General features: G+C 40.9%; 1 protein-coding gene across 2 annotated transcripts in view; it reads right to left on the reverse strand.

The window, feature by feature from the left end:
* The window catches only part of RORA (RAR related orphan receptor A), a 234,833-nt gene that overhangs the window by 83,537 nt on the left and 131,936 nt on the right, over positions 1 to 19,360 (reverse strand). The window lies entirely within an intron of this gene.

A 19,360-nucleotide genomic window follows, 5' to 3' on the forward strand; every position in this document is an offset into this window, starting at 1 on the left:
GAGACGGGAGCTGAGTGAGTCAAGCCGCTGGCCCCGTGGCGGGGCAGTCAAATCACCACTATTCTGGATCAATTTGCCAAGTTTCAAGTGTTTACCTTGAATACAAAAACAACCTGAGGGGCGGCTGGCAACGAATACGTCTTCACAGTTTGGGCATGAGTCCCGACTAACACGTACTAAATTACCACGCCTATCTTTAAATAAACGTGTGCTACAGCAACTCTAATTCAAACAACAATCTTTAATGTAATAATTACACTGGCTGTGACACGAGCTCAGCCGAGAGTGTATTTTTATTTTAACAAGCCTGAGTAAGTACATGAGTGTGGGCTGAGCTTTCTGCTCGATAGTCAATACTTGAAAGCAGGCTCCAACCTTTAATTTAAGCATTCGCTTGTAGCAGCAACAGGGCTGCAGCGTTTCTAGTATCAAAGGCACACTCCTCCAGCCTTTCGTGGCCCCACTTCTGTAAGCAGCGTGATTGAACTGCGGCACCACAAAACTTGCTTTCCCTCCTTCTGGCAGCGATAAGCCAAAACACTACTGCCCCATTCATCTTAGCGACATCATAATGAAGTCCCTGAATCAATTTACAACAAGCAAAGTGCCGAAATCCATGGAAGGAGACTCGTGGCGGATGCCTTTCATACATCTCTCAACAGCATACAAAAGGCAGAGCGTCCGCACAGAAACCCAAATCATACCACAGAAGGGTCCTTTGCCGCATCCAAAAAGCAGTTTTCCCCCAGAAATAATGAAGGGAAAGGAAGATACTGAGGATATCTGATTGTTCCTTGTGTTTCTTCATGTGCCTTAAAAATATCTGGCGACCTCCCTCCGTGGCCTCCCAGCATCTTCAGTAGAAAGAACAACTCCCATAGAATGAGGGTGAGAACGTGTGATAATCCAGACCCCACGGGTCTCCTCCACATGCCTCATCTCCTGCAGTCCCCCACTTGCCTTGATCGCTGTCTAGCTTTCAAGGATTGTCACAAGCTCTACCGTTTGTTGGCCATCACCTTCCTTTGCTTCAAAGCTCAGCTAAGCCTTCACCTCTTACAAAAAGCTGTTCCTAACAGTGTGCTTTGTGCTCCTCCTCTGTGCTCGTATCATCTCCTGCATTCCTCTAATTTGGCATCTATACTGTGTCATGATTTTATTTTCACCTTGGGCCCTCCCTGGCCTGTGAGCTCCTTAAGGCAGGGACCACATCTTTTCATCTCTCTGGTTCCTGCAGTTTTTATAGTGCCTGGCACACATCAGACGCTCCATCCGTTTCTATGTGTATTTTGTCTACTCCCATTCTACTGAAGTGTTCGTAAAGAACCCCTAACCTCAATTTGCATATCTCCTAATCTCAGAAGCTGGAAGAATGTGTGTTTCTGAGACTCCGGTGGTGCTGGGGCTGTTGGGTCAGAACAGAGCGGGGTTAGCACAGCCCTGGGAGTCTGGCAGATTCAGCCCCAACTGCAGCTATGTGTTAGCACTGTGATCCTAGACAGGTTGCTCTGCGTCTCTGAGTCTCAGCTTCCTCCTCTGTAAAAAGGGGGATGAAAGGCTAATGTAAGTATTAAATGTGGTAATCCATTTCATGGTGCTTGGCACAGAGGAAGCGCTTTCTAAATGATAGGCTTAGAACATGTATTACTGGTTACAAATAGCAGGGCTTGGATAATGCAGAATTAGAAGCCTCTTATGTTATATGATGAGAAATATCGTGCAAGTTCTCCTTCCATCAGCCCCCATCTGACCAGACCACATAACTCATACGCTTGGGCGCTGGCCAAGGCCCCTGTTAAAATGCAGTATGTGCTAGCTGAGGCTGGATGAAATCATTACCCTAACTTCAATTTGAATATATGCTGTGTACCATTCACCATGTGTACAAGAGGGTGAGAGGATGAGGATGTTAACACTTCTTCAGTGCCTACCGTATGCTAAATGCCTGTCACATGTGAGACACTACATTAAGTACCTTCCATGTGTTACTTCCTCCTTTCCAAACACCCTTATGAGGTAGATGTTATTATCATCTTTGCTTCATAGATGATAAAACTGGGTCTAGGGGGGTTACAAGACTTGCCCAAGATCCTTCTGCTAATACGTGGCATTTCTGGGACTTAAGCCTTCTATTTGGAAAAATTTCCAGATCCATGCTTGCTCTTATGCCTATGCCAACTTTCTGATAGTCTTTCTTATTTATGTATCTTGTGTCACCCAGAAGAGCCAGGAGAGAATGGGACACAAGATCAAAACACTGAGTCGGGGGCAGGAGAAGAAGAGGAGGTCTGGGGAGATGTACTCGATTTTTATGTGGTGAGAAGGCAACTCTGCCCTCAGCTAAACCAGAAGGCCACTGAGAGCCCTGAGAGAGGAGATGATGACCTTTGAAAACGTAACTCCATTTGTCTAATCCAGAATTACCTAGGGCCAGAACCTTCGGCAAAGAGCTAGAAAGTGCACAGAAAGCATGAGGTCTTAGAAGACCTTCCTATTCCAATAGCAACGTCACCAAATCTTCTGATTCACTTTTTCCTCCCCACTTGCCTAGCAGGTCATTCGAAAGCCAATGATAATAAAGCAAGAAAAGAATCCGTAAAGGTTGATACTGGGCCTTCATGATACAGAGTTATGCCTTTGTACACGTACTTGAAGTATAAATGCCTTTAGTCTCCCTGCTGTAAGGTCGTAGATTAAATTTCCTTTTGTGAGGCGGTGGTATGAAGGAACTGAGAATAAACAAAATGTTTGGTAAATGACAGAGTGGAAAAACTCCAAAGTCGAGTCTAAAGAATATGTTCAGTACTGAGAATATATTATTCACAAAAAAAATTTACTAGAATCCTCTGCCCTTTGGTAAGCTTTTTATTGAACTGCAATATGCAAATAGAAACAGACAGAAATAATAAATGTAAGCCTGATGAATTTTCACAGTCCGTACTCTCAGATCAAGAAAAAAAGTCCCTTTGGTTTTTTTTTTAAATAGTTTTCCATGCCTGGTCCAAAACCAGTGAATAATGCAAAACTTAGCATATAAAATCTATTGTTTAAAGTCCCGTTAGCCAGAAAATGCTAAAAATTTAATAAAATACAATGCCTAAACATGAGCCATTTTATTTCAACAAGAACAATTATGTTGCACTTTTATTTCCCAAATTGGAAAGTCAGAAGTTTTGTTTTCTTTTTTACCATGAGTGGGCACGTAGTTATTTCTCTCACCCTTTAAACAGCCAGGGTTTCCTCACCTTCCTAACATCCTCTCCAAGAATAGAGGAAGGCTAGCTTTGCTGTCCTTCCCTTTCACTCTCATCCTTCCCCCACATCACCATTGTGAGTTGTTCTGAAAGTGGGCCATCTCATTCTCCTCAGCCCTTCTAATTTTGGGCAGATCCACAAAGAGAGGAGGTGCTTTTTCTCATGGGCAGGGTGGCTGTGGGCCATTTCACAACCTCTGTTTATACAGTGAGTGGGTTTCAGCCTATCCTTTTAACTGGCCAATAAAATGACGCCGGGAGCAAGACATCCCAATACTCTGAGACTGATTTGGCTCTACGGGCACCAACTTCTTTCTTAGTGATAAGAGTCATAAGCAAGACCCTGGAAATGCAGAATGTGCCAAAACACATTTGCTCCCACTCAACTGACAGCCTTTTGATAGGAAACCAAATGGAATGCAAGACCTGCATGCCCCCTATTTGATAATAACAAAGAGGCAGATGGCCCAGCCACAAAGGGCAATGTGAATGTCTATATGTCAGATGCCAACAAAGTGATTATAAAATTAGGGACAAGTATTTAGGGGCACTGCTTTCAAACTGCATGTTATTTTTCACAAGAAATTTCAGGGAAGGTTGGGCTTTCACATATTTAATTAGTATAATGGAACTGATTCTGCCAAGTGTATCTGTTAGTTGAGGGCTTAGCCTCCTTGTCACACTCAGGTGCTGACAGCCATCTGGGCAGAACTCTTCTCCAGTGGAGAAGGTCTGAGGGAGGGAGAATGATGTATGTGTTAAGGTGCCCATCACTTGCATGGTGGCAGGGCCTGCAAGGGCTTTTCATCTCTACACACAGTAATAAAATTCTCCAAAGTGCCCACACGTGTGACAAAAGTTTCACTTTTGTCTTTCAGGAGCTGAGATAGCTCTGGAAGTGGTACTATTTGTATAGAAACTTTTTCCTCCACCCAAGCCCAAACAAAAAAAGAAAAACAGCCGTCATTTACTAGTACTATTTTTGCAAGCACAGGTTGCAGATGATTAAAGATAAAATGTAAGCCTGCGTAAACTGCAAATTTTATGCCCAGATCTTCGCTATACTAATAAAGAAAACAACAAAATCTCTGAAAATAGAATATCAGCAAAGATTCTGGTCTTCCACTGTGATTAAGGATGAAGACATTACAAAGAAAATGAGGATTAAAATATTTGCTCTTGAATTCATGTTTGAAAGCTCTTTGTTTAGTATAATTTATGGCTCATCTAATAAATCTGCCTGAGTTTAAAGCCCCTTCTATTGTTACCTTGTGCTTTGAAAACATGCACTTTGAAAATATAACTCCGTTTGTCTAATGCTAGCCTTACCTAGGGCTACAACCTTCAGCAAAGAGCTAGGCAGTTCACAGAAAGCAGTGTCTTTGTGCTTTGTCATACAATTTTCTGACTGTGTCTCCTAAACTATAGAGCAAGAGTTCTCAAACTTTTCTGTCTCTGTATACTTTTATGCTCCTAAAAACTGCAAAGAGGACAGGTGTGGTGGCTCATGCCTGTAATCCCAGCACTTTTGGGAGACCTAGGCAGGCGGATCACCTGAGGTCAGCAGTTCGAGACCAGCCTGGTCAACAAAATGAAACCCTGTCTCCACTTGAATTACAAAAATTAGCTGGGTGTGGTGGTATGTGCCTGTAATCCCAGCTACTAGGGAGCAGGAGAATCGCATGAACCTGGGAGGTGGAGGTTGCAACAAGCGAAGATAATGCCACTGCACTCCAGACTGGGTGTAAGAGCAAGACTCTGTTTCCAAAACACAAACAAACAAACAAACAAAACAAAAAAATCCAGAAAACAGCTTTTGTTTTTGTGGGTTATATACCAATCATTACCATATTAGAAGTTAAAACCTGGGAACATTTAAACCACTTACTTGTAATTCATCTTAAATTAATAGTAATAAACACATTGCATATTAACATATGAAAATAAGTATATTTTATAAGACAAAAAAGTTAGCATGAAGAAGACCATTATTTTATACTTTTGCAAATCTTTTTATATCTGGCTATTAAAAGAAGACAAGTAGATTCTCGTAGCTGCTTCTGCATTCAATCTGTCGTGCTATGTTCTCAAGGCTGATGTATGTGAAGAAAATCTGGCCTCACAAATATATGTAGCTAGAAAAAGGAGAAGTATTATAATAGCCTTTGCAGATAATTCTGGATATTATTCTGTGGTACTACACCAAAACTCAACAAGTGGTAGTTCCTTAAAGAATAGTTCGAATATGGAAACTGAATCCTTATCAGTGACTTTTTGTACTCTGTTAAATTAAAATACTTAAGTACGGTTTGCGCTTTGAGTGGATCATTTACCTATGTGTATTTTTATAATATCATGCATGGGTCACTTGGACACTACTGGTTCACTGAGTTGTGTATATCTTTCCAGATGTTGACACATTTCATTATTAGATGTGGTTATATTAAGGAATTATGTTGATTCATATCACTACCCATATTATCAGAAAAGTTTTTAAGTATTGGGAAGCTGTCAAATTCATGGGGTTGGCTACAAGTTTTCCAAAATTCTGATTTATGCCTGAATTTATGGGCAGTAAACACTGTGAATGGTTTTTCTTGACAAAACAGACTCACAGTTCACTTTTGAGAAAATAATATATGAAACATACCCAAATCTGAATAATTATAGTCTGTTATTCTATTAAGTGGCATTCCATTCAAAAAACAGCTAGTTCAGCTCTTAACTCAAACAATGACACAGCTACTTATCCCTGGAGACAAACGTGGTACTTAGGTACGGAGCACAAGCGCTTTACGCCTACTTCCAATTTTGCCATAAAGAACGTTAAAAGGGTGTGGACTCAAGAGTCAAAATTGAATAAAGTTAATAATTTTTTTCTGCTTCGTCAAGGACATTCCTAAATGAAACTGGCAATGTTTTTTTAAACAGTAACTGCGCTGTAATGAAGAATACCATGACTGCTAGTACAGGTTGGCGTTACTGCCCTGCTTCCTGTTAAGGTGCCGGGAGTTTTACCCACCTATGCTCTGCACCATTAATACAAATGGTCACTGAAGTAAAAAGGGCAAATAATGCCTTGGATTGTTATGGAACTATTTTATTTTTTAATTTTATCTCTTGGAGCTCCTGAGAGGGCCTTCGGGACCAGCAGGGGGTCCCAGGATCACCCACTGAAGACCACTACCGTAGAGGACCGTATCTATAAGTCCAAACACGCTCTAATCTGCTAAATGCTTATGTCCTTGTGGGGTTCACGTAAAGAAGATTTAAAAGGTTTATTTCTGTCTCCATTCTCCTGCCCTTCCTACTTAAAAAAAATTCCACTGTGATAGTTCAACATAAATTGAGTATGTAGAACAAAGAAATTACAGTACTCTTGATTTCGTCAGCATTTTCTAACAAAGAAAGCTAGCTATTCTAACACGCTACTGATAAAACTATTCGACTACCATGAGTTACAGGAAATATGACATGCTCAGTCCCCTCTCCATCTCACTTAGCTCCCAATTCTCCCAAACCTTTCACTTTGTGGGTATTTTGGACAAGCTCTTAGTAGTGTCCTCAAAAATAATTGGTTGTCCTAATTCAGCTACATGCAAATTAATGCTCCCCTAAAGAGGCCTTATTATAATTTCCAACCCTTGATGTCTACATAATCCCCTATAGTTCTTTAACTTCTTGCTTTCTAACTTCTGTTTACCAAAGCACTACTTTTGTTAGCTCAGTATAGCATCAATTAGTAACACAGTTGTGTTATTAGGTCTCCCTAGAGCCTTGTGAAACCTGCTTTGTATTTATTAATGACTACACAGAGCATTACTATTTTTCAATAGCATTTAAAAAATGAGTAAATTACTAAAGATGAACTATGAAAAAACTTTAAATTTCAAAGGCAAGCGAAAAAAAAAAGCACATTATTTCAAACCTCTCATAATACTTGCATGGTTAATTTCATTTTCAATTTACTATCAAGAGAGGGAAAAAAAGTCAAACCCAGACTCTTCTTCCTGTTCTACTTTTGCCATTTTGGATGCACATGATTTGAGTTGGAGAACTGAGGCACAGGTCTGATGATTAATTTCGAACTTGTTTAACAGGTCTAAATTTCATTATCACACACACCTGTTAAGTAATGCACACCTGATTCAGCAGAAATCCACCCACAAGGTTAATCTCAAAAAATTAGGCAATCAGGAGGAAAGAAAAAAGAGGCATACTGCACTAACTTAGGTCCAGCTTTATGTTCTCAAGCATAATTCCAAATGACCAACTTGAAATGTATCCACTGTGTTCTCTCTTATTTTGTGAATAATTCCCTGTACTATATTAGGTGAAGTCAGAGTTGCCCACACAGGGATAGAATTCACTACTCAAGGAAACCAGAGAGACCAATCGCTGCTGTGCTGAATCTTTCCTACCCAAACTTGAAGTGATGGGGGCAATTAAGGCGTTCATTTGCCCTGCTTTTATATTCCCGGTCATTTACGAAATGAAGACGCTGATCTGCAAAAATCACTATGCATTCATGAAAGGAGCTCTGGGAGCTCCCCCTGAGGATCTGGCTATGAGGCAGAAAAATACCTCGGTGTACTTCCTTTGTCTTGTGCTCCCTCTTTGATGTGCAAGTCACTGGTGGAGTAAGCTGTGATCGCTTTGATGTTGAACTTCTAGACTTTATTGTTACTAGCATGCCTACAAGGAGAGCTGTCAGTCATTTCTTACATCTGAACGACCATGTTTCTTTACAGTACCTCTTTTACAAGCATCAATCCTTAAATACATGTTTTCACATTCCTGCTGATTACCACACTATCTTTGTTGGGGGAGGGCTGTGCTCAAATATAACTACAGCACCCACATTTTCTGTAAACAGCCTGAGGCATCATCAGATGGCTGGTAACCAACCTTCCTACTTCAACAAGAGGAGCCCGAGTGCAAAACACATTTCTAGCAAATGAAAACATTCTGAAAACGCTCAATCCATCTTAACAGTCAAAATGAATAGTTTAGCCAATATTTCCCCTAAGCAGCCACTGAAATTGCATAGCAACTTCCAAGCCACTTCAAAAGGGATTCTGAACGCAACAGCAGCAGGGGGCTTACAAAGACTGCCAAAACTCTGAGACATCTTAACTCATCTTAAACAACTTTGTTTCTCTGCAATGGTGGAAACAAAACACTTCTGTTTTACAAGATTTTGCTTGTGGTAGAAACATTGCTTTTGAGATGGATTTCTATTAAACCAATTGTTTTGTTCAACAATACTTTCAAAAGTTGCTTGCTATTACGGATGCAACTTAAGTTAGAGAAAGATGATTTTTCATAATCTTGTGTCTAAAGCAAACATGTGGCTGTGAATACAATTTATGCACTGTTCCTTAAATACAGACAGAAAATGGGCAATGTGCAAATCTTTAAAGATCTCTATTGAAAAAGATATGGCTCTAATTTCACTTACCAGCTCCCATCAGATTTTCTTTTCGAACTCCTTTATCGCTTCTGAAACTGCTGAATATTATCAAACACCACTGGGAAATTCCACACAAGGAAATAAACTTAAGGTGCTCACCATGCTGGTTTATAATGAACTGCTGTCTTTTTGAATAAATGTTTCAATGAAAATCAAGTTCTTAGAGATGCCAGGTCTCAAATGAGGAAATTAAATGATATATTTCATGTTGGAGTTTAGTTCTGATTTTTTTTTAATAAAATAAGATGGCATCACAAGATATACACTGTTTCTGCTTGCTAATAAACTGCAGACCATACATTGGGAGAGACTCAATTTCTTTGGGTTCCTGGCCTGGAATATTTGGTAAAGAATAAAATTACTGTGGTATGCAATGGTTACAGCTATTCCAGGGTTTCCATTTTTAAACAACTGCCCTCGCCCCTCGGTTTTAAATCAACCATCAAACACGGAAAAAGCTTTGGGCTAGAATTTAATAAATAAGGTATGACTGTAATTTACTAGAACTAAGTCTGGGCATATTTATTATTAATATTAATTAAAATTTGCTTCTACTGAAATTTATTTAAACAGTCAGCATAAAGTAATTACCTCTTTCTACCTTAAATTTTCACTTCCAAAACGAACTGATTAGCTGATCGAAGCACCTATAGCAATTAAGGATAGAGACAGGGAATAAGAAAAGTAGGAGGCTTTTGTTTGCTTCTTCCAAGTCTCAAACAAGAAACTAGAGCATGTTTCTGTCTTAACAGAAACCCTTTCATAGAACGGAAGAGCTGGACAAGATCTTGGTGGCTATCGAGTCCAACCCTTTAGCTTTAAAAATGGGGAAAGTGAACAAGTGAGGATTAACCTGACAATTATTGCATCGCAGATCTGGGACAAGAACCCATGTCTTCATCTTCCTCCCACCCTGCATAAGGGGGTTTCCACTACTCAACATTGTTTGGCTACACTGCAGACAGCGTGACTCACATATAAAGGGAGGGTATTGGACTTCAGAGGTTTCTCAACCAGAATTATCTGAGCATCTTCAAAGATGTAGCAATACTTGAGCCCTACACCTTGGACCAATAAAGTCAGAAATCTGAAATACTAGGCTTGTATATCTTTAAAAAACTCTGTAGATAGATTAATATGTGGACCAGGTTGGGAGCAGATGACCTGTAAGCTCCCTTCTGGGTCTATTGCAAAATATTCACCATCAGCTGGAAACATTTTTTGATTCAGTTCCCTGATGTTGACCCATGAGGCCGTAAGCATTTCTAAACCATTACACTGTTTCTACAGTAGCCTAGCAGTTGTCATTATCTGTATTTATCTAGTTTATTGATATGTTTACCTAAGTATTATCTACCTCCCCCACCAGAATGTACACTCGCAGAGACCAGAGTCTATGTCTGACATGATCACTGCTGTCCCCTCGGCCACCAGTGTCACATCTGCCACAACAATGCAATACTACACCAGCACTTTCAAAAGAAAAAGGGGGCTGATGTCGCAGTGTGGAAGGGGTCTGGTGGGCCTTCTTCACAGCAGCCAGAGCAAGTCTACTTTGATCTATTCCACCAGACTAGAACCTAAGCTGCAAGAAGGCAGCATTTGGTCTCCCTTGTTTGGACGTCACCTCCAGAGCCTGGACGCTGGCAAATACATGCCAGATGCTCAGTCCTGAGAAAGTCCATGTGCTAAACACGAGGCACTGATCGGCTTCAGGGCACTGAAAGCTTTACTTTGCTGCTGACTAAAGCAACCTTGAAAAGACTTCACTGTTTCCACGGAGTTGGCCTTGACTCCAGCAACAGAACCCCCAGCTTGCCTCTGCTAAGTGGTCACAGTATTGGCAAGACCCGGCCCAGGCACACACTGAAGGCTACAGGGCATTGTGTCTATGCCACAAGCAGAGGCTGGAGCTTCCAAAGCTTTATGCCGAAAGAGAGTATTTGGCAAGTTTCATAGCCACCTCCAGCACCAAAACAGCCTCAGGGTCCTCTCCTGTTTGGGCCGCTTGGGGTAAGAGATTTGGGGTAACAGTCTGCCCACTTTCTTCTGCATGCTGGTTGATCGCAAGGCCAAAGTTACCAGAAAAGTATTTCAAGTGGGTTAATAACAATAGCAGAAACTGCTCACATCTGGCACCTCTTCCACCCTGAAGAACTGAACCAAAGCGAAGTGAATGCCTACCTTAATACCATTTACCTTTCTGAGATTCCCTTTCCTCATGAGGAAGAGGAAAGAGCCCCAAGCAGTGGTTCACAAACCCGCCTTACCCTCACCAGAGGAGTTTTTACAAATGAAGATTCCCTGGTCTCCCCCTAGACCTTTGTAAGCAGAATCTGTGCAGGTGTTACTGGAGAACAGCCTTTATTTTTTAAATGCTTCCCAGATGACTGTGAAGATCAATGACATTTGGGACCCACTAAAGGAGTAGAGGACTCTGCTGCCTACCCCAGCTCTGACAGGCTAGGACAGAGCTTCACAAAGTGAGGCCTAAGGACCAGCTGCCTCAGAAAACATCTGAGATGCTGTGTAAATATACACCTTCGTGGGCCTCACTCCAGACTGACAGAATCAAACTCTGGGTGACACCCAGGGATCTCACGCCTGTACTCCCAGCACTAGGAGAGGCCAAGGCGAGTGGATCACAAGGTCAGGAGATCAAGACCATCCTGGCTAACACAGTGAAACCCTGTCTCTACTAAAAATGCAAAAAATTAGCCGGGCCTGGTGGCACACACCTGTAGTCCTGACTACTCAGGAAGCTGAGGCAGGAGAATCACTTTAACCTGGCAGGTAGAGGTCACAGTGAGCCAAAATTGCGCCACTGCACTGTCCACTGTCCAGCCTGGGTGACAGAGCGAGACTCTTAAAAAAAAAAAAAAAAGACTCTCTGGAGTATGGGTTGTACTTTACAGTTTCAGAACCACTGTTTCAGGCAGGATTTTAGAGCTAACTTATGGCTTAGGTGGAAGCAAATCATGTTCATTTGTAAGCACAGGGTTTGACTTTATACAGTTACATTAACATTTCATTGCCCTGTTTGGCATGTCACAAAAATCTCCGTTGTTTTAAATGGCATGTAGCTTACGGCAACTGCAAACCTATAAGTCCAACAGTCCTAAAGCAGTCTTCTCTAAGTAGGGCTGCCAGCTTCTCAGTGCATTTTTTAGACGCTGATTCACGGCTGAAGACACTTGATTGGGAGGAAGGTGTCTCAGCTCTACTACAAAAGTGCAAAGGTGGTACCTGAATTACTTAGCACATAATAGGCACTTAAGTATTTGCTGAAACAAATGTATTTACTTATTTTCACCCAGTATTCTACAGAAGATTTGAAGTGAGATAAATAAAAAGAAAAAACCTCAACAACTGAAAAATGAAAATAACATTCTGTGAAAAAGAATACTTCTCATGTGGTGAAGGAATCACACTTCTGGGTGGCGCAGTTTGTGAAACGGTTGGCTTCAGTAACTGATCTGAAACCTAACCACAAGTCCTGACGTCTGAACCACCACCTTATTTCTATGATAGGAAGGTTTAAACAGCAGGTTTTCCTTGCTTTTTTTTTTTCTTCTTTGTGTTTCACGAAATGATGCAATTTCACCTTTCTAATGGGAGCAGGTAAGCACTGTTATCCTTTACAACCCTGGTGATTATTTGTCATTATTATTACCCTGGTTATTCTACCTCAGATCAGCTTTGACTTCCTGAGCAACGCAAAATTCATAAAAATGTGCATACTTATACCTCTGTGTAGCATCAGGAACAAATATTATTTAAGCAAATAGGAAGATTTATATTTATTCCTCGGATTCCAACAGAAATCGGATTGTTTTATGATTGTTGCATACTTGTTGTAATACCAGAATACAAATCCACAATCCACTTGTATTATTTATTTATCTTAAAAATTATGCAAACAAATGCTTGTCTCTACCTCATGCAGATTTTTTGACATACACTCTTATTTTTTTAGGCAAACTGTATATACTTAAGTGAACCAAATGATCTAACCAAAAATCTTCAGAAACCAAGGGGTTAATAGTTTTTTCATCCATGTTTAAAATTCTTTTAATGCCCCCCAATCAGTTACTGTAGTTTACCTTTCTTCTAAATGTTTATCATTTCTTAAAAAGAAAAGCTCTAGATTTAAAAAGGGGAAATACTGAATTTAGCTCATCAAATGATGACCTCTTTTAAAAAAATATTCAAGGGTTGGGAAATAGAATGGAGGATGAAAGTTAAAAAATACAAGGATTACTATAAAGGTCATAATAATTGTTTACTCACAAACCAAATTTCACTTAAATTTAATATGGAGCCAAACAGCAAATAAATCAGCTTTAACCTATCTTAAAAATTTTTTTCCCTTACATCCTGGCAAGCCAACTTTTAAAATTCAGTATCTCCTTTAAAGTTACATTTCTGATAACCATAAAAAACAACGAGTTAAATTTTTGAATCTGATGTAGAATGTCTCATTCCAATTGAGAAAAAACTTTAACCTTTGACCTTCCCACTAGCCTGATGGGAAATTCACTGGCACCATTACAGGTTTAGCCTTCCATGGTCAACTAACCGCTAGAGGGCAGCCTTATCTCAGATCTGACATGCCGCAGAAAAATACCTAAAATACTTCTAATGCTCCTTTAATTATTTTTGTAGTATCTTTGATTTTCCTGGATATTTAACAATCAACTTCAAATGGAACTAAAATTATTCCTAAACAGTTTAAAAGTCCACTTTCACAAACAATGATATCACAAACACTGGTGGTGAGAGGTGCTAGAGAAACAGCATAGCTGACGTTATCTTCAAAAATTTAAAACAAGTTTTTCATCTTTAAGCCATGACTTCCTCTCTACTACATGGTGGGGTAAGTGTCAAGTGAATTATATCACAACTGGCACTTGGAGTCCATTTTTGGCGTCAACATTTCAAGTGGTTCTAGGCAAACTGAAGTGTGTTTGAGGAAGAAACTGACCAAGAGGGTGGGAAGGCAAAACCACACTTTTAGCAAAAAGGACGGAAGAGGGACAGCAGAGATTATGTATTAGAGAGGGTGTGCGCTTGTCTGTGTGTGTCTATGTGTGATACGCTACTAGTCTTCAAATGTCAGTCTTTCATTTGAAAGATGGAGTAAATGTGTTCTGCTCAGCCCAAAGGAAAGGATCAGAATTAAGGGATTAAAAGCACAAAGGAGACAGTTATGCTTGATGTAAGAAGACTTTTCTAATTCAAGATGGAATAAGCTACTTTTAAAGATAGTGAGTTCCCCATCGTGAGGTGTTCAAGCATAACCAGATAACTACTTGGCAGAAATATTGTGGGCAGGGTCCAAATGCCAGTGGGGACATTCATCTGAGTGACTTATAAGGTTTCTTCTATTTCTGAGACTGAAATAATCCTTATTTGCTTTCAGACAAACACACCTTAATCCAGCAGTCAGTAAGGCCAGTCCCCACTAAGTGAGAAATGAGCTTTTTCAGATCTACTTGAAAACTTTTAGACTTCACGTGATTGTTCTAAAAGACAACCGATTTCTCCAGAATATATCTACAATCACGCCCCTAAGCTGTCATAGAAACAAACAGGACACCACCCCTAAGCACAGGAATTTTTAAGTTTTATACTACATAAAGGCATACTAAAACTAGAAGATGCATTTGTGAATGTTCCCTGTGCCTAAGGATAAGTGGAACATACTGATAAATCTCTCACTTCTATCACAATGGCGACTGGATATACAGGTTAGCACTACTTCACGATATTCTGTATTCTTCAGGAAAATAATGCTTCCGTTTCACTCATATCCTCTTACAACAGCAGACTTAATGAAAATCATGGATGAAGAGAGCTAATGGTAAGCAAGTAAGAATAACCCCATTTGTACCAAATTGATTTTATTAAATAGTAATTTAAAGATATTAGGCTCAGCAAAGCATTACATAATTGGATCTATTTTTTTCCCCCCGTATAAATGCCAGAGTGATAATTTCCACTAACTAGAGACAAAGTTATATCCAGGACGTTTTCACAGCTTCCTCCAGGGGAGGCATGAAGATAGAAATGAGGGTTGTAGTTCTTGTTTCACTATGTATCAGCTGGAAAGGCTAGGCTATAACGCAACCTCTGTGAGCCTAGTTTCTTCAGCTAAAAAGTATGGGACTATCAGTGACTTTCTACAGAGGATTAAATAATGTAAGAGTTTTTATAAAACAAAGCACAAAATAAATACAGATTAACATCATCTCCCTATTTGTTTATGAAAAGCCTTGTAAACTTCAAAAGCAGTAACATTTTAAAAAATGAAATCACTGGCAAACCTAGGGAATAAACTTGACTTTTTTTTTTTTTTTTTTTTCTTCCCCACAGGAGTAAAGACTTTTAAAGTTATCATATTATTTCCTGAAAATATGATGAGGGCTAACAAATTTCATTCCAAAAAGAAAATCCAAAAACAAAAGATTTCAGCTGATTCCTTGCATTTTGTCCACTGGCTAACAGACACTATTATCCATATATTTAGCCCTCTTATCTCTGGATATAGCACTCTTGACAATTAACAGAAAAACCATGTTCTATCATGTCACACTAAATACTGATGGACAGAAAAAGCTCTGACTATGAATCTCTCAGTTCATAAGTCAAAAGGTTGGGATGGAAGGGAGTTATCTTCAGTAGAATAGCTAGATGGGGGAGAGAGAACTTGTAAATCATTCCTCAGAGGGTCTGTATGTGGTCTTTGAGATACTATCAAATGTCAACTCACACTTGACTCGTCACTGGTGGATGGCTTCATAAAAACTATGTTTTAAGTACATAAGTATAAAAATGGTGTAGCTGCTGACTCTGAGTGTCTAATTATGGTCTTAAAAACTATTAAATATGAAACATACAGATTAGGGCAGCCTTGATTTACTAATAAATGCTGTAAATAGTTAGTATATGTGGAGAAACCACTTCATGGCAGAGTATCCTTAAGAAATTTCTTCAATATAAGGGTTTTTGTTGCTCCCCTAATAATTTAAGAGATTTTTAAGAAAACTGAACCCCACATCTACCTCTACAAATCATCCATCCATCCATCCATCTACCCACTTCTTTTCCCCAGTAAATGGTCCTATCTTTTTCCTGGGTATTATTTTCCTAGGGACTCCAGAGCATATAAACAAGTGGCTGGGTGCTATTGTAGGTGCTTTGCAGTTATCACCTTGCTGATCTCATCCATTTTTATTGTGTTTCACTTGAGTGGGAGGGAAAGATAGGAGAAAAAAAACTACCGAGAATTATTAATATATTTACAAGTATAACTACCACATATTAAAGAGCTAAGATTTAGATGACATACTGTATATATATTCTTAAATGACTATTTCTGTTTAGAAATTGTATTATTTCATGACGGGGCAGCATTAAATAAATTATATGGTTCTCAATTCAAATAGAGGGCAAAAGGACTTGTATATGATGTTCCTTTGTATCCCCAGTAATGTGATTGAAATATATAAAATCAAGAGGCTGCTCATGAAAATGGTGCTTTTAAAATACACTCTACTTCATGGAAGGTCCAGGCTTCCCCCTCCTCCCATGGATAAATGAATTCAGAAATCCTCTTTGTCTTTAAAAGAACTGATCCCTTCTTGCCAGATAAGCACTCTGCTCAGTAGTGGCAACCATTTGGGTTTTCTTAAGATCCAGCCATCACCTTTTCCCAATCCTTCCCATCACAAGTAACAAAAATGGTACAAGGGATACTAGGGAAAGGGTCCTTACAACGAGATCTGAGATCAAATTCTAAATTCATTTGGTAAAAAGAAAGGCCAAATTCTTCAAAACTATAAAATTATACTTATTAGAGCTGGACATACTACCAACACATACAGTATTTTTCAAAATGGTGAAGTCTTGCATCTGCACATGAATCAGGCCGGAGGAAGAATCTATTATGGGCCATGAATTCCCTTTAAGCCTCCCTGTGCCCTTGTAACTCCATTTACACGAACACAGGCTGAACACGCGTATGAAGCAAAGGGGTGTATCATCTGAAACTGATGAAGCTCTATCATTTCCTTTCAGTACTCAGCCGCCGCATACATTTGGCCAATGCACTTTTATGACGAACAGAGCAAGTGCTCCCCTGATTATAAATGTTATCGCTGGCTCTCTCCCTTTGCCCAAGAAACAATCCAAATGGTATTGGAATTTTGTTGTTAATTAAACAAAAGCAAAATTGAAGGAAGGGACTAGAGTTGCTCAAATGAAGATTTATTACATCCAAGCATGAAACTACTTTAAAGCCTAAACTTATTTGACAACTAATGCAAAGGAGGATTTTCTTCTTTGGCGAGTTCAAAAGGCCTGATTTAATGATGTTTAAAAACATAAGTAAATCAGCCAACAAAGAGAATCTTTCTCTTTTATGGTGGCATCTTCTCTTCTCCCTCGTCCACATGCATCCACATACCAAAAGGCTATATTGTAAATAGTGTTTCTGTTTTGCACGAAGAACCTAATTATACAAACTCTTACATATGGAACCAATTAACTATTAAAACTGAGGCAATCGGGAAGTATTTAATAAGATTCTGGGCCAGTTTTTTCCCCCTTAAATCTGATATGGAAACATTTACAGCATTCCTCACTTTCCCACAATTTTTTTTCAGCTTAACTTTGCACCAAAGCAATATAATCCCATTAAAATACAGGATGTTATGATATTGGGAGTGAAATATTCTAATCGTCCAGATGCATTCTCTCTCCCTCCTTCCCTGCCCCCCTTCCCGCCATCCCCAGGCAGCTGAATTTATAGAAAAATTGCACTGCCAGTGCTTATGAGCCACTGTTTTCAAAGCCCAATACTATGAATCTATTATTTTATGGCAGACAGAGGTCACTCCAAGACAAATGTGTGGGGGTAGTGTGTGATTCTCATTATTCTATTAGTAAGGGATAGTATGGAACTTCACTTTGAAGAACTACAGAAGCAAAAGCCTATGTACTAGGAAGCATCAACATTAAATCAAAATATTAAAATGTACTTTCCTTATTGTTCCGTGGGTGGTTACTGCTCATTAGGGGAGAAAGCAGTTTAAAATGTGGCAGCCTCTTGCCTTTCCTCCAACCAACACAAATTATATTAAACAAACTGGATAAAGACTGGCACTGACATCTTCCAAATAGCAAAATCTATTTTATAATTTAAAGACAAAAAAATGTTTTAACTGCAGAGGCTATCTGTTTTATGCTTACAGGGCTAATGAAATGCAGGAATAGCATAGGGAGGAGGTAAATAGATTTTTTAACATAAGAAGTCGGTAAGAAACCTTAATAACTTTTCCTCACAAATAATTTTAAGTGCTTAAGAGCATGGATCACTGGAGGTTTCCTTTTACTTATGAGTTGCATATTCTAAAAATGATTAAATCCCATTTCCCTCAAGCCACAGGGGAAAAGAGAAAATTTGCTGTGGGCACATTTTATAGAAAGATTTCATCTCAAGCAGCTCATCTTAACGTCCAGTACCTTTCGGCCTGTTAATAATTAATAAAAGAGATGCCACCCAATCTCTAGTGAAGAAAGGCAAAGCTCGGTGATCCGAAAGTAAACCCAGTGCAGATACCAAACTGGTGTCCTTCATTCCAGATTGCAAGAAAACCCCAACCTAGCAAACGTTTAACGAACGCTTGGCACCCGCACGGGTGGGCAGGACCCGCAGGACAGTCTGGGTCTGCACAATTGCTGCCCATTAGGGAAGCCGCGTCCGCCGCAAACAGATGGGGCTCTAAATCCCCCAGCCTGGCGGCCGGGCCTGCGAAGCCGCTCGGGCAGATTACCCACGGCGAGGAACCTGCGGGCGCACAAGCGGGCGGCGTGCTGCGGGCTGAGTTTCTCCGGAGCTGTCTGCAACCGTCCCAAGAGCGAGTCTCGGTTTCTCCGGCAGCACGGGCGACTTCCTGGACACCTCCAAACTTTGGCTTTCCCAGCAGAAAGTTCCCTGACTTGCCACGGTTTCTCTCCTCCTCATCTCAGAGGACCTCGAGCCAGTCCTCCCTCCAACCAGATCCCCCTGCTCTCCCGGCCCCGACCCGGCTAAGGAGTCCTGATGAGGGCGGAAGGCCAGGCCGGGAGGCTTGGCCGCGACTAACCCGCGCGCGTCGGCCCTCACCACGGTCTAACCTCCGCCCCTGCCCGCAGATCCCGTGGGCTGCCGAATTCCTCCCCACCTCCATCCACCAGCCAAAGTGTCAAGCGGGGGTGCGCCGCGGCTCCCGGGGCGGCCGAGGGCGTCTTGGCACGCTCGAGGCGCCCGTCTCGCTCTGGCCCGCGCGTTTTCGGAAGTGGCCGCGGAGGGACCCAGCGCGGGACCCAGAGCGGACCTGCGACACTTGCCAGACCGGCGGCCGCTGGGGCGCTCGCGGCCGCGGGGGAAGGGCGCAAGGCCTGGGGCGCTGACCAGTTCCCGGGGATGGCATCGCGACCGCGCGCACCCACGGCCCTGACCGGTCGCTGCGCCTCCCCGACCTAGGCCGGAGCTGTCCCGGGTGCGGGCTCTAGGGACCGGCCGCGGGGCATCCCGGGCTTCCTCTGAACTCCGTAGACCCTCCCCTTCCTTCCAGAAGCGCGGCGACTC

The sequence above is a fragment of the Aotus nancymaae genome, unplaced genomic scaffold (genome assembly GCF_030222135.1).
Source record: "Aotus nancymaae isolate 86718 unplaced genomic scaffold, 86718_ANA_hifiasm-v0.15.2.pri h1tg000041l, whole genome shotgun sequence".
In the NCBI taxonomy this organism is placed as follows: domain Eukaryota; kingdom Metazoa; phylum Chordata; class Mammalia; order Primates; family Aotidae; genus Aotus; species Aotus nancymaae.